Genomic DNA, 15,695 nt, shown 5'->3' on the forward strand with positions numbered 1-15,695 from the left:
CAATGTGACTAACCCCCAGCATTGTTTTGCAAGGTGTTTTGGATGTGATTATTGCTCCGGCTCTTGTGGAAAAGGTTGTCTGAAGTCTACTTGGTATGTGCTCACTGTTTGTTCCCAAAGACCATTGCCTGGGATTAAGGAGTCATGGGGCCTGCGGCTCAGGAACTGTGACTTTAGCTGGTGTGGTGTGACGGTTGCTGGATTAGCATGACTCTGAAACTCACCTTGTGGGCCCAGTGCCCATGAGTGTGCGGAGGCAGGTATCTCGTAGTTTGTGGTTGAGGCAGTGGGATTCTGGCCAAAGTGATTTCCCTCTCTGAATCACGAAGGAGTTTAGGATCCAGCAACAGACTGTCCTGAGGTAGGAAACCCGGCGCGGATGTGGGGCAGTGCCGTGGATACTACTGAGGGAGCCATGCACCCTTGGTTGGAAAGGCACATGCCCAGTGATCGCACACAGAAGGGCCCAGGAGCTGTGTGCAAGGGGTGTGTGCTTGTGGGGCCCACACACTGGATCAGAGTGATTGTGCTGTGCCTCTGGCCCGTGTAGGTAGAAGTCACATTTTCTGCTTTGGGGGATGAGCTACCATAGTTGGAATTGGATGCCCAATGCCTGCTTACAAAAGTGCCCAAGTATCATCTACTGGGGCACTCGGCTCAGGGGGTCCTTGTGCTGGAGCGACGCTGCTGTGGGGACTGGATGCCAGTATGTTGTGCCTTACAGCAGGCTCAGGGGACTTGTGTGCTGGATTGGTGCAGTGCAGTGACCAGAGGTCTGCAGATGGAAAGGAGGAAGTCCGACTATCTTCTGCTGGGTCGTTCAGCCCTTGGTTGGATACTAGTGTGCCCAACCAGCCAGGGCACATCTCCAGTTTTCAGATTCCTCCACGGTGTTCTCAAAGATTTTCACAGGAGCCCATGGCTTCCTATGTACGTGCATTAACTGCTATTTCCTTGTATGGGGACCATTTGGTTCTTTCTCTGACCTAGGTTGACACAGGTGTGGACCATGGTCCACCAGGGTAACCAAGCACTGGAGGGCGTGAGGCCGTTCTGAGCTGAACCAGCATGGATGGAAGAAATCTTCAGGTGAGCTGGTTACTGGAGCTGCCTTAGGTGTCTAGAGAAGCCCTGCGCCTCTTCCATTCTCATCATCAGGGAAATAGTTGGGGTCTGCATCCTCAGGCCCCTCCTGGGGGACCAGAAACAGGAGCAGCCATTGTATTCTCAGGTCATGTCCCCCAAAAATCATTTGTTCTCCTGCCTTTTCATGGGGTAAAAGAGAGCGAGCGCGAGACAAGAAGCTGTAGTGTGTTAGGGACCCCATGGTCAGGCAACTCTGCTTGGAGCAGGGCTGGCATGAGAGCCCACAGACTGACTTAACTGGTGTTTGGTGTCAGGTAAGTTTTGGACTCTTCCCCTGAGCTTGCACCACTTAGGGTAAGGGATGGTTCTTGAAACAAAGTAACAGTAGTGCCCAACCTGTCCCCTGGCTACAGCCCAAGGAGGTCAGGGACACCTGGGAGCTAGAGATTGGGGATGGAGAGGCCTCGCCCTCATGCATTGCGAGTATCAGGCCTCACACAGATGCTGCTGGTACTAAGGTCACCTGGTGGTAACCTCTTGTGTTACTAGTGTCTCAGCCACATTGAGAGTGGCTATTTCAGGACATACTGGTCCCAGGATCCTGAGAGGAGAGGTCAAGGCCATAACTGCAGGGTAATTTGAGGCAGAGAGAATTGTCAGCCCTGGGCTGCCAGAAGGTGCCCTCCTCAGTATAATCCACCTGTGCAGAGGATGAGGCGGTGGGGCATAGCGGAGCTCAGGCCAAGAGGGAGACACCCTGGAGCTATGCCTCCTGTGGCCCCAGCGCTGAGCTGGGTTCCCACCCTTCCTTTTCCTCTACCTCAGCTGTGGGAGGGGCCTCCATGCATAACTGCTACCCAGATCTTGTGCGTGACACCTCATCAGATGATTTACATACTTGCAGATCATTCCTTTTTCTCCCTGGGAATATCACACCATCACCTCCCCCATCCTCCTGAAGACCTGACCGGGTCCCTACACCAGGGCTGAGCACGGACCTGCCGAGCACCTGGATTGTGGCGGGTGATTGTCACCTAAATGGGCACTCCTGCTGTCTGCACATGACCCTGATGGTGACCACTGCTGCCACACATAGAGTGGCATGTTCCCATTCTCCGGTGACTTCTCTAGGCACACTCCCATCAGGCTGGCCAAGGTGATGGCCATGGGAGCCTTACATCAGGAACCAGGACCTTGTTCTTGGGTCACCGTCCCATGACTCACTCAGAGATACGAGTGCAGGCAACCAATTCAGGCCTCAGTTACTGCATATGGAGAAGGTAGTCAGTTGATGGCCCCGGCCAAGGTCTCTTGTCTGGAGAGAGAAGTAATGAGACTTGGAAAGTGAAGTGCTTCCGTAATTTCTTAAATTCTGCCAAACATGAGGAATTACTTTTACTCATCATCATGACTCTGACCCAGCTTCAGGTTCGCAATGGCCAGCTCCCAGAGGAGTGTAAATGAGCAACATGGTTATGACTAAAAAAAGGATGGAGAGGTCCCAGGGCAAGCCATAAGGCCAAAGAGCTTCACACTAAAGGAACTCTCCCAGAGACAGGTGCCCACGTAGGCAGCAGGAAGGATGGGACCTTGGAAGCTTATCCAAACCTAGAAAGCAATGTGACAGTTGACCAAGGCATGGAAAAGACTCTCACTCTGTGTGGAAAGTTGTATGAGCAGAAGACCCGCAAGCCATTTTTAAACTACTCTTGAAATAGTTTACAAAGGTGCATGTCAGTTTTCTAATGCTCAAACATTTAAAATCACAAGGTGCTAAATAGTGATTTTACTACTTTATTTATTTGCATGTATTGTATGTTTCTAACAGTTTTTAATGTTGTGATAAAAATTTGTAATGGCCATTGAAAAATAACAACTTTTCCTATGGTTATTAGGATTGCTGGGCAGGGTATGAGCTGGAGGTACCATTATGTGAGTTGTGCTCTACAGTGCAGAGCAAGACCACCCTGTGATTTACTCATTTTCCAGCCCAGTTGTTTTGTTTTTTCGTTTGTCTACTCTGTCAGGTGAGGGTTCGTGCCTCAGAGATACTCTGAGGAAGACCATGACATTCCCAGGAGGTGTCCCTGCAGATCACCCGGAATAGCAGTGATTGCACCTTAGGCACTCAGTAAATGTTCTTGAGTAAATCAAGGATTAAAGTGAGAGAGGAGAGGAGTCTGTCTTTGGCGGGCCAGGATCAGCCGTCCCGTGGACATCCCTGAGAACATGTCCACTCTGTGCCAGTGCCTCCTGCCAGCCCTCCAACAGCGTCCTTGGCATTCAAGGGCTAGACCCAGGCATGTCCTGGATGTGAGGCATGTTCTCATGGGGGATAAAGAAAGAGAGGCAATCCCTTGTTTAGGTCTAGATGTCATTGGGTCTGAAGTGCAACCAGGTCTTGTTGGGGACAGGCAAGTCAGGTCATGCCAGCAGAGACTTGTGAGTTTGAAAAAGGCACAGAGGACAAAATAAGTCAGGGTAGGAAGAGGTCTGACTGCAGAGGGAAAGAAGCCAGCTGGAAGGGTGTCTGCTCAAAGGCTGGGTTAAGAGAGTGGACGATGGGAAAGCCAATGCATGGGGACTGGTCCCCAGGGTCTCTGAAAGCCCACAGAGGCAGGGCTTGCTCTGGAACCCTGGAAGGGCATCCGCCTGCCTCTCTGGTGCCTCTTTGGATCCAGAAAGGCACCTGGGATGTTGATTTTCTTTCTGTACACTGTAGGTTGTCACGTTTTCCAAAACAGCTCAGAAGAATTGGGGAGAACTCCTGATTTCTGTTATCAGTGGTTGTCCCCAGCATCAGGTTCCTGATGGGCTGAATGATATTCCACGGATGCATAAAGAGGGTCCCAGACTTGGAGCACATTCTAAGGACACCCTTCCTTAAAAAGCGGTCACAAGGGCAGATGACTTGGGATCGCAGTAGGGATTTTGTGACTGGAGAAGGCGGTTGCAGAGGACGGCCCTACTCATCTGCTCAGAGGCTACTGTGTCCTGTACATAAGTGAGGGCCATGATGAGAGCAGGTGGCAGGTGACCAGGATGTGGTGAAAACATCCCCCAAATTCATGTGTGGGTGCTGGGAGTCGGCACAGCCTGTCCAATACTGGGCAGGAAGTTCTCCTGCCCCCAGTGCCACAGCACATGCCCTGGGAAAGCAGGCCCCGTATTGGGGGGAGGGGGTGGATAGAGGAGTATTTCTTGCTCGTGAAGAAGGCATGTTCACTCAGACTTTGTTTCTAGGTCATTCTAAGTGGTCCCTCCTGCCTCCTTGTATCTCCAGGACACTGGGATCTCATAGAAGTTTCCTGAGCTTGGGCTCCTACAATTTTCCAGTTTCTGCCAGTGCATGTAATGTTTGTGTTAAAGAGAAAATCTCACCCCCCAGGTGGCACCACTCAGGCTTTAAGCCCATGATACCAAGTCTAGACTCAACTGCTGACCTCATTACAGTTTGAACCTCTTCCAGAAGCCTCATCAGCCAGTCTGCAATTTTCAAGTCAACACCACTGTGGTAATCTGTTACGTGGTCCCTCTGCCTGGAATATGAAAGTTGTTTGGGCATCACAATGCAGGGCGTACAGAAGAGCCTACAGAAAATTTGCTCTTCTCTGCCTCTGTCTCTCTCTCTCTTTGCCCCCCCTCTCCCCCTCCCCGCGCTCTGTAGCTCTCTCTCTGTCTGTGTCTCCCTCGATTTCATAAGATCCAATGTGTGACTCAGTACAGCATGGGGATATCCCAAACTATGGCAGATCCTTACATGCCAAGTACAGCTTCAAATCTTCTGAAGGGGAAAGTGTATCTGTGCACTGTGCTTTGTCCTGAGAGAGGACATCTTCCCTCACAATCTGAGTAAGAGTTTTAGGCCTGTGCCCAAAAGGAGATTTTTGAAGCCAAATTTGCATGGATTTTTTCCTTGGGGTTGAGCAAACATTAGTTATTTCTACAGACTTTGGCAGTCTTGTTTAGGGCCCCGGCCCCTGGAACTTGGCTGGGACTAAGCTGCTGCCTGTGTAAGGTTGGGATGTGGAAGAGGATGCCTGCGCTAAAGAGAATGCCCTCTGTAGCAGCTCCTTGGTAAGGATACACAGGTCTTTTTGCCCACATTTATTTTTCTCTGTGCCTCCGAGATTCCCAAGAGCCCACGACTCAGCCCTCAGTGGCTTTCAAAAGTGTATGTCACATCCCAGATTCAGCTGCCACACCCCTCCTCTGGCCTCTCCACAACCCACGTTTTCACATTTAATTTTCTCAAGCCAGGTTGCTGAGCTGATCTGGTTTTTCTGAGAGGAAATGCCCTTTACCTCCACAGAGGGAGGGTGACAGAATCCCCTGCCTATACTCCCCATCAGCTTGGGTTTAAGGGATCCACCCAGTTTCCTTCTTCACTGCTAGCCTTTTAAGTTCTTAATTTGATGCAGTCAGTGTCTCTGAGTTTCCCCAATGTTCACCTTGTCCTGGGTAATTCCCTAGGTCCCATTCCAAACGTGCAGCCCCTCCCTTCTCCTGATCAATCCCTAGATGTGATTTTGGCCTGACCTGCTCAGGGGAAGGCTTGCTCCTCAAAATATGGAAGACCAACTATCCCTCTGTTCCTCTTTGAATGGGCAAGGGGTTTGCAATTGTAAGTAACCTCAAGTCTCAGGGACTGTTTGGTACTCAATACTGTTGCATTGAAATTCTTTTTCTCTGGAGATGATACCACTGTCTCTCTAAAGGGGTGTTAATGGGAACATTAGGGAATTTTTATGTGGCCCCAACACCCCCATTAAGTCTACTTCCAGGCTGGTTTCCTTTTCTTTTCCTTTCATGAATGGACCTAGGGTTCAGTTGGAGGTGTGGAGAGTGCAAAACCCCATCATGGTTAAATGCCTGGAGATCCAGGACTAAGGTTTTGCTCTCAGGTGGAAGTAGCCATTTCAGCTAGGACCTCAAAAGGAAGGTGTGGTCAGACGGGGTATAATGGCTTCTGAGGAGGCCGAGGAGGGAACAGAAGCTAGAGCGTGAGAGTCAATGTCCAGGTCTGAGCACAGGGCTCCCTGCACCACGCCGCTCTGGTGAGTCAGGAGCTTAAGGTGGTCCCCAAGGTCCTGCAAGCCAGAACCCAGAGATTTGTCCTTTTTTCCTTACAAATGAGCAGAATTTGCCTTTGCCTCTGGATGCAGGTGTGCCTTAAACCAAAATGTTTTGATTTCTGTTTTGATGTTTGCCATTCATAGAGGTTCACAGGGCAAGTTTTCCCGGTGTCTGAAAGTCGAGTATTGCTAAGGAGCCTATTGTAGGCCAAAGTGGCAAAATCCTTTTTGTAGTTTTTTAGAGGCCGGGCTGTGTGTGTGAAAACAGGTATTAATGAATGTGTTTCATAACAGCCAATTGATGTTTAGAAAGAGAGGAAGGGAGTGGGCGGAGAGAGAGAGAGAGAAACATTGATGTGAGAAACATCTATCAGCTGGCTCCTGCCCACACCCTATGGGGGCTAGGAATGTAGCCCTCAAGTGACATTTGTGGGGGCACGAGAGGATTCTTAACGCAGTGAGCAACACTGACCAGGCTTTGCAGTCTCTTATTGAGAGGAGCCTTAGTTGTGACATGTGAGCCCTCTGTTGTCATAGATAAAATGGTCATTCTAATATTCATAGAAGGGACACACAGTAAAATGTACATGTTGGAATTAACGGTTATTTTTCTCACCTCCAGCTCCCCCATGCTTCAGAAAACGTTTGTGCTGCTTTTATATGCCTCATTTAAAATGTGTCAAAGGAGAACCAAGATGGCGGCAATATAGGCAGATGTGTCCCAGGTCCTGTCCCTGAGCAAATGGAATGAGCAGCTGAAACTAGTAACACCCACACCGAATTGGCGAAATTGCTCAGCTGGTGAGAGGGTTTGCAGCCGGGAAGAGCAGAACTCCCCTGGAAAGGTAAAAAAAACCAGGGATTTGGGCAGGAAAGTTTTCCAGACCTCTGAGCCCAGAGAGTCAGAGGGAGACCGCGTGGCAGACAGCCGCGTCCCCTGGGACAGGCACAGCCCCTGACTGGGGAAAGGAGACCTGCGGGATTCCTGGCGCCACCAGGGAAATTGAGAGCTGGGTTCTGTGACCGTGGAGGACTGAGCCTAAAGGGGGCAGCCTGAAGAGCTGACCTGACCATACAGTCTCGGTAAGAGAAGAAGCTTACAGAAACCAAGCCTTCCCCGTTTCCGCGGCCGGCGTTTGTTTGTCTGTTTTCACTGAATCCTGTTCATGGGACATTTCGGATACAGACACTCACCTGTGCTGAAGAGAGGGAGAGTGTGCAGAGGAGTGGAATCTGGGGAGAGACTGGGGAGAGAAGGGGAGCCGGGAGAGGTGGCAGCGAATTGAGTGCTGAGACACCCCTGAGCCCAAGACTGGCGCAGCCATTCTCTCCAGAGAATGAGACTCCTCTCCCCAGCCCCCAGGCAAGGAGCACAGCCACACCCAGATTCCACCCTGTACGAGATCAAGGATTAGAATAACCTTATCAGTCCCTGGGAGTTAACAGGGTCTGGCCTATAGAGGGATTTTCAATCCCAGCAACAACATAGTGCCAGTAACTAACTATTACGCAGTCAGCTCTGGGCAGTGAACTTCCACTGGAAAGAGAGGCCCTATAGCCTCAGAGGACAACCCCAGAACACTGCCACCCAGAGGCTGACCCACAAACTGACTCTTTGCTAAACACAAAATAAGGCAGTCTGGGAAATAAATGCGACCTGCTTTAAAATAAGGACTGTGGTTCACAACACAGAGGAACAGTATATCACAGGGAAACTCAACACTCTCCTGAATACCTGGAAGGTCTAAGGCGAGCCACACTGAAGAATAGAAGAAACGAAGGACCTTCATTACTGCATTTTTTTTTCTTTTTTCACTTTTTAACTAAGAAATCAATTTTTTTTATTTTTTTTCTGTTCTTTTTTTTTTCTTTTTCCATCACCTGATTTTACCCTTTTAATTACCACCTTCTTATTTTTTAACCAGTATTATTACTGCTACCATTTTACCATTTTTTATAGTGCCATTTTATTTTCTCTTTATTTTATTTTGGGATTAGTGTTCTCCATTCTATTTTCATTGTTATATTATTGGTTGATTCTAGTCTGCATCCATATCCAGGGAGCTGTTGCTGGAATTTGTTGGGATTAATGGCTGTTCTATAGGAGTATTCTCCTCATATAAAAAGTCTCTTCCCCTCTTCCACTTCATTCTCTCTTTTCGCTTTTTTTTTTCTTTTCTTTTCTCGCTTTTATTTTCCCCTCTGCTTTTTCCCGATTTCATTTTTGCACTCCTTTTTTTGGTCCCTACTTTTCTTTTCTTTTTTTTCTTTTATCTTTTTCTCTTCCTTCTTCCTTATACCCTAATTCTCTTAATTCAGGTGGTCACCTTTATTTGGGGTTATTAATATCGTGAATATATTTGTGTATAGTGCATGGTACGTGGTGCCTTGTTGTGTTGTATTTTGTGCCTTTAAATCAATGCAGCAGATCCAAGCAACAGCAAACTCCTGAGCACCACATCCTCTGCTGAGGAACAGCAGCTGTACGTGAAACCTCGCCCCACCAGCCAGAAGAGCCACCACAGCTGTGAACAGCACCCACCAGAGGACCTGCTGCCAACTGAAGAGCAGGAGCTACCGCAACCGCCCGAAGAGCAACCACAGACCAAGGAGTCACTGCCACCCAGGGAGCAACCACTGAAGGACTCAACATCTAGATATGTCAGTGAGATCAAACATGGGTAGACAAAAAAACCCCAAAGGAAAGAGAAGGAGGACTCTCCAGAAAAGCAGCTAAATAATACAGAGGCATGCAACATGACAGATAAAGAATTCAGAATAAGGGTCCTAGAGTGCATAAACCGGATGGAGGAAAAAATCGACAACCTCTTCAAGAAGCAAGAAGAAACAGATGAAAAAATCGATAACATATGGAAGAAGCTAGAAGAAACAGATGAAAAAATCGATAACATATGGAAGAAGCTAGAAGAAACAGATGAAAAAATCGATAACATATGGAAAAAGCTAGAAGAAACAGATGAAAATATCAACAACTTAAGTAAGACCCAAGAAGAAATGAAGAGTGATATAGCTGCAATGAAAAACTCCATTGAAAGTATCAACAGTAGACTAGGAGAAGCGGAGGACCGAATTAGTGAATTAGAAGACAAGGAAGCAAAACACACCCAAAATGTACTGCAATTGGAGAAAAAAATTAAAAGACAGGAGGAGAGCCTAAGGGAGCTTTGGGACAACATGAAACGAAACAACATACGAATAATAGGAGTACCAGAACAACAGAAGGATGAACAAGGATTAGAAATCCTACTTGAAGAAATAATATCAGAAAAATTTCCTGCGGTGGGGAAGAAAAAAGTCACACAAGCCCAGAGAGTCCCAAACAAGGTGAACCCGAAAAGACCCACACCAAGACACATCATAATCACCATGGCAAATGTTCAGGACAAAGAGAGAATCTTACAGGCTGCAAGAGAGAGACGGAAAGTTACATACAAGGGATCTCCCATTAGACTGTCAAATGATTTCTCAACAGAAACACATCAGGCCAGAAAAGAATGGACTGAAATTTACAAAGTGATGCAAAGCAAAGGACTGAATCCAAGAATACTCTATCCAGCAAGGCTATCATTCAAACTTGAAGGGGAAATAAGAAGCTTCACAGACAAAAAAAAGGCTAAGGGAGTTTGTCACCACCAAGCCAGCAATGCAAGGAATGCTAAAGGGACTGGTATAAAAAGAAGAAATAAAAAGCTCAGAAAGAAAACAGCCACACACACACACAAAAAGAAATGGCTACAAACAAGTACCTTTCAATAATAACTTTAAACGTAAACGGACTAAATGCTCCAACCAAAAGACATCGAGTGGCTGAATGGATAAAAAAGCATGACCCATACATCTGCTGTCTACAAGAAACCCACCTCATTCGAAGGGACTCACACAGACTTAAAGTGAAAGGATGGAAAAATATCTTTCAGGCAAATGGAAAGGAAAAGAAAGCTGGGCTAGCAATACTTATATCGGACAAAATAGACCTCAAAGTGAAGGCCTTAACAAGAGATAAGGAAGGCCACTTCATAATACTAAAGGGATCAATACAACAAGAAGATATAACCCTGGTAAACATATATGAACCCAATGTAGGAGCACCCAAATTCATAAAAAAAAAATCCAGGAAGATATCAAAGGAGAGATCGACAACAATACAATCATAGTAGGGGACTTTAATACACCATTGAAAGCACTGGATAAGTCCTATAGACAAACAATCAGCAAAGATACAGCAATCTTAAATGACTCACTAGATCAGATGGACTTAATAGACATCTTCAGAACACTTCACCCCAAAGCCAGGGAATATACGTTCTTCTCAGGTGCTCGGGGGACATCTTCAAAAATAGACCACATATTGGGTCACAAGCAAAGTATCCCCAAATTCAAGAAGATTGAAATCATAAAAAGCATCTTCGCAGACCACGATGGCATAATACTAGAAATAAACTACAATAAAAACAACCCAAAATACTCAAACACCTGGAAGCTGAATAGCATGCTACTAAATATTGATTGGGTTACCAATGAGATCAAAGAAGAAATTAAAAACATCCTGGAAACTAATGACAATGAAAACACAACAATCCAAAACCTATGGGACACAATGAAAGCAGTCCTGAGAGGGAAGTTTATAGCTCTACAGGCCTATCTCAAAAAACAAGAAAAAATGGTAGTAAATCATCTAACTCTACAACTCAAAGAATTAGAAAGAGAGCAACAAGAAAACCCCAGAGTGAGCAGAAGGAAGGAGATAATAAAGATTAGAGCAGAAATAAATGACATAGAGACCAAAAAAACAATACAGAAAATCAACGAAACCAAGAGCTGGTTCTTTGAAAGGATAAACCATATTGACAAACCTCTAGCCAGACTCACCAAGAAGCAGAGAGAGAGGACCCAAATAAATAAAATCAGAAACAATAGAGGCGAAATAACAACAAACCCCACAGAAATACAAATGATTGTTAAAAAAATACTATGGACAGCTCTACTCCAACAAACTAGACAACCTGGAGGAAATGGACAAATTCCTAGAAAAATACAACATTACAAAACTCAATCAGGAAGAATCTAAAAATCTCAACAGGCCAATAACTATGGAAGAAATTGAAGCAGTCATCAAAAAGCTTCCAGCAAACAAAAGCCCAGGACCAGACGGCTTCACAGGGGAGTTTTACCAAACTTTCAAGGAAGAACTAAAACTTATCCTCCTCAGACTACTACAAAAAATTCAAGAGGAAGGAACACTTCCAAGCTCATTCTATGAAGCCAGCATCACCCTAATACCAAAACCAGGTAAAGACAACACAATGAAAGAGAATTACAGGCCAATATCCCTCATGAACATAGATGCCAAAATCCTCAACAAAATCTTAGCAAATAGGATCCAGCAGTACATCAGAAAGATCATACACCATGACCAAGTAGGATTTATCCCAGGGATGCAAGGATGGTACAATATCCGCAAATCAATAAATGCGATACATCACATAAACAAATTGAAAGAAAAAAAACCACATGGTCATATCAATTGATGCAGAAAAAGCATTTGACAAAATTCAACATCCATTTTTGATAAAAACTCTCAGCAAGGTGGGAGTAGAAGGATCATACCTCAACATAATAAAAGCCATATATGACAGGCCCACAGCCAACATCATACTCAATGGTCAAACACTAACACCATTTCCCCTAAGAACAGGAACAAGACAGGGATGCCCCCTCTCACCACTCCTGTTCAACATAGTACTGGAACTGTTAGCCATTGCAATGCAGCAAGAAGAAGAAATAAAAGGCATCCAAATTGGAAAAGAGGAAGTAAAACTGTCCTTATTTGCAGACGACATGATATTATACATACAAAACCCTAGAGATTGCATCAAAAAGCTACTAGACTTAATAAATGGATTTGGCAATGTAGCAGGATACAAAATTAACCCCAAGAAATGTGAGGCATTTCTATACACCAATAGTGAACTTTCAGAAAGAGAGATTATAAAAACAATCCCGTTTACCATTGCACCAAAAAAATTAAGCTACCTAGGAATAAACTTAACTAAAGAGGTAAAAGACCTCGACTCAGAAAACTACAGGACGATGAAAAAAGAGATAGAGGAAGACATAAACAGATGGAAGAACATACCGTGTTCATGGATTGGTAGAATCAACATCATTAAAATGTCCATACTACCCAAAGCAAACTATAAATTCAACGCACTTCCCATTAAAATACCAACGGCATACTTCAGAGATCTAGAACGAACTCTCCAAAAATTCATCTGGAATAAAAAAAGACCCTGAATAGCTGCAGCAATCCTGAAAAAGAACAAAGTAGGTGGGATCTCAATACCAGATATCAAGTTGTATTACAAAGCCACTGTTCTCAAAACTGCCTCGTACTGGCACAAGAATAGGCATATAGATCAATGGAATAGAATAGAGACCCCAGAAATCGGCCCAAACCAATATGCTCAATTAATATTTGACAAAGGAGGCAAGAACATACAATGGAGCCAAGATAGTCTCTTCAATAAATGGTGCTGGGAAAATTGGACAGATATATGCAAGAAAATGAAACTAGACCACCAACTTACACCATACACAAAAATAAACTCAAAATGGATAAAGGACTTAAATGTACGACGGGAAACCATAAAAATTCTAGAAGAATCCAAAGGCAACAAAATCTCAGACATATGCCGAAGCAATTTCTTCACTGATACAGCTCCTAGGGCACTTGAAACTAAAGAAAAAATGAACAAATGGGACTACATCAAAATAAAAAGCTTCTGCACAGCAAAAGAAACCATCAACAAAACAACGAGAAAATCCACTGTGTGGGAAAACATATTTGCCAATGAAATATCTGATAAGGGCCTAATCTCCAAAATTTATAGGGAACTCATACAACTTAACAAAAGAAAGATAAACAATCCAATCAAAAAATGGGCAAAGGACCTAAATAGACACCTTTCAAAAGAGGACATCCAGAAAGCCAAGAGACATATGAAAACATGCTCAAAGTCACTAATCATCCGAGAGATGCAAATCAAAACAGCAATGAGGTACCATCTCACACCTGTCAGACTGGCTATCATCAACAAATCAACAAACGACAAGTGCTGGAGAGGATGTGGAGAAAAAGGAACACTTGTGCACTGCTGGTGGGAATGCAGACTGGTGCAGCCACTATGGAAGACACTATGGAGTTTCCTTAAAAAACTGAAAATGGAACTTCCATTCGACCCTGTGATCCCACTTCTAGGAATATAACATAACCCAAGAAACCAGAAACACCAATCAGAAAGGATGTATGCACCCCTATGTTCATAGCAGCACAATTCACCATAGCTAAGATCTGGAAACAGCCTAAGTGCCCATCAGTAGATGAATGGATTAGAAAACTGTGGTACATCTACACGATGGAATACTATGCTGCTGTAAAAAGGAAGGAACTCTTAACATTTGCAACGGCATGGATGGAACTGGAGAGCATTATGCTAAGTGAAATAAGCCAGTCAATAAAGGAAAAATACCACATGATCTCACTCATTCATGGACAATAGAGACCATTATAAACTTTTGAACAATAATAGATACAGAGGTAGAGCTGCCTCAAACAGATTGTCAAACTGCAGCGGGAAGGCCAGGGATGGTTCGGGGGCAGGAGGTAGGGGGGTAAGAGATCAACTAAAGGACTTGTATGCATGCATATAAGCATAACCAATGGACATAAGACACTGGGGGATAGGGGAGGCTAGGGGACTGTCTAGGGCGGGGGGATAAAATGGATACATATGTAATACCCTTTGTAATACTTTAAGCAATAAAAAAAAAATGTGTCAAAGGCCTCAATGGTACCCATTGTGTGGGTGTTCCTTAATCTTCCCCATCTATTTTATTTCCTGGAACTTAGCAAGAGGCAGTCCTGGGCCACGGGCTGCTCCCTACTCCAGGTGTTTTCAGTCCTTCAGTGATCCTCAGAAATGTTTTCCCTGGAAAGGGTGGGATCATCTCTCTGGTTTCCCAGTCCTCACTGCACAGCAGAATTGCAGCTAGCCAGTGGGTAGATGCGGGAGGGGTCCAGTGGTCATCTCACCCCTCCTTGGTGCCTGGTTCTTGTCCTTCCAGTGGCAGAGTAGAGGCAGGGCTGAGTGGCTTTGCAACCCTAAGCAGAAAACGGAGTTGGGGTAAATTGGGGGTGCTCCAGTTGTTGCCAGAGCAGTGCCTTTGGCCCTCAGCTGGTCCCTCTGAAGGGAGAAGGACCGGGGTTGCTCATGCTCAGCCTGACAAGATGCCTTGCTCCCGGCTGTCTCCCAGGATCTCTTTCATAGCAGCTTCATGGGGATGAGCCTCCCAGCTCCACACAGACTCCTGGAACTGGCATGTCAGAGCCTGCTGCGGGATGAAGCCTTGGCCATCACTGCTCTGGAGTGGCTTCCTATGGAGCTCTTCCCACCTCTTTTCATCATAGCCTTCACTGGGAAGCACAGCAGAGTCCTGAAGGCCATGGTGCAGGCTTGGCCCTTCCGCTGCCTCCCTCTGGGGGCCCTGATGAACCATCAGCAGTCTTACCAGGATATCTTGCAGGCTGTGCTCGAAGGACTCGATGCCATGCTTGCCCAGGACCCTCGACCCAGGTATGGGGGATTCAGTAGCCGGGTCGCACCCTGGGGATCTGAGCAGTTACAGCTGGGATCTGGGAGTGGGCAGGGCTAAAGGGAGAGCTGAGGCAGGCCTTGGAGCCACTCCTAGGGTCATTCTAGGAACAGGCTTCGGATATATACGGCTGATGAAATTGCCGAGGGTGACCGAAGGGACACGAGCCTACTCCTTCCTGGTGGCACCTAAAGGTACCAGGAATGGGGACCATGAAGGATCCCAGTAGCACCAGGAGCAGTTGATTCCTGGGGCATGGAGTCAAAGTCCAGTGCGATGTCTGGCCCTGCTGCCCAGATGCCTAGCTCATGGTCTTACTCATTGTTATCTTAATGCATCCCAGCATATCTCCTATTTTCTCCACAGGAGATGTAAACTGCAGGTGCTTAATTTACAGAAGAGAGTTCATTTGGAGTTCTGGATGGTGTGGGCAGGAACCAGAGCCCATGTGTGCTCACTGCTGGAGCCTGAGGCCCTGCAGCCCATGAGGAATAGGAGGAAAGTGCACAGCTTAACGGCCAGGCCAAATCCACCCTTGGCCCCCGTGGAGGTGTTAATAGACCTTTGCCTCAAGAAAGGTGTCCTTGATGAGTCCCTCAGCTACCTGATTAAGAAAGTCAGCGAGAGGAGAGGTTTGCTGCACCTTTGCTGTAAGAAGCTGAAGGTTTTTCCGATGTCGAAGCAAAACACTAAAATCCTGGATATGGTGCAGCTGGTCTCTGTCCAGGATTTGGAGGTAAACTGTACCTGGAAGCTGTCCACTCTGAGGAAGTTCGCTCCTTACCTGGGCCAGATGGGCAATCTGTGCCGGTTCCTGCTCTCCCACGTCTTCACGTCTTCTCACACCACCTTGGAGCAGGA

The 15,695-nt window shown here is 46.1% G+C and overlaps 1 pseudogene; it reads left to right on the forward strand.

The window, feature by feature from the left end:
- The first annotated feature begins 15,318 nt into the window (after window positions 1-15,318).
- The window catches only part of LOC132225651 (melanoma antigen preferentially expressed in tumors-like), a 128,621-nt pseudogene continuing 128,244 nt past the window's right edge, over window positions 15,319-15,695 (forward strand).

This window comes from Myotis daubentonii, chromosome Y, assembly GCF_963259705.1.
Source record: "Myotis daubentonii chromosome Y, mMyoDau2.1, whole genome shotgun sequence".
Lineage (NCBI taxonomy): Eukaryota > Metazoa > Chordata > Mammalia > Chiroptera > Vespertilionidae > Myotis > Myotis daubentonii.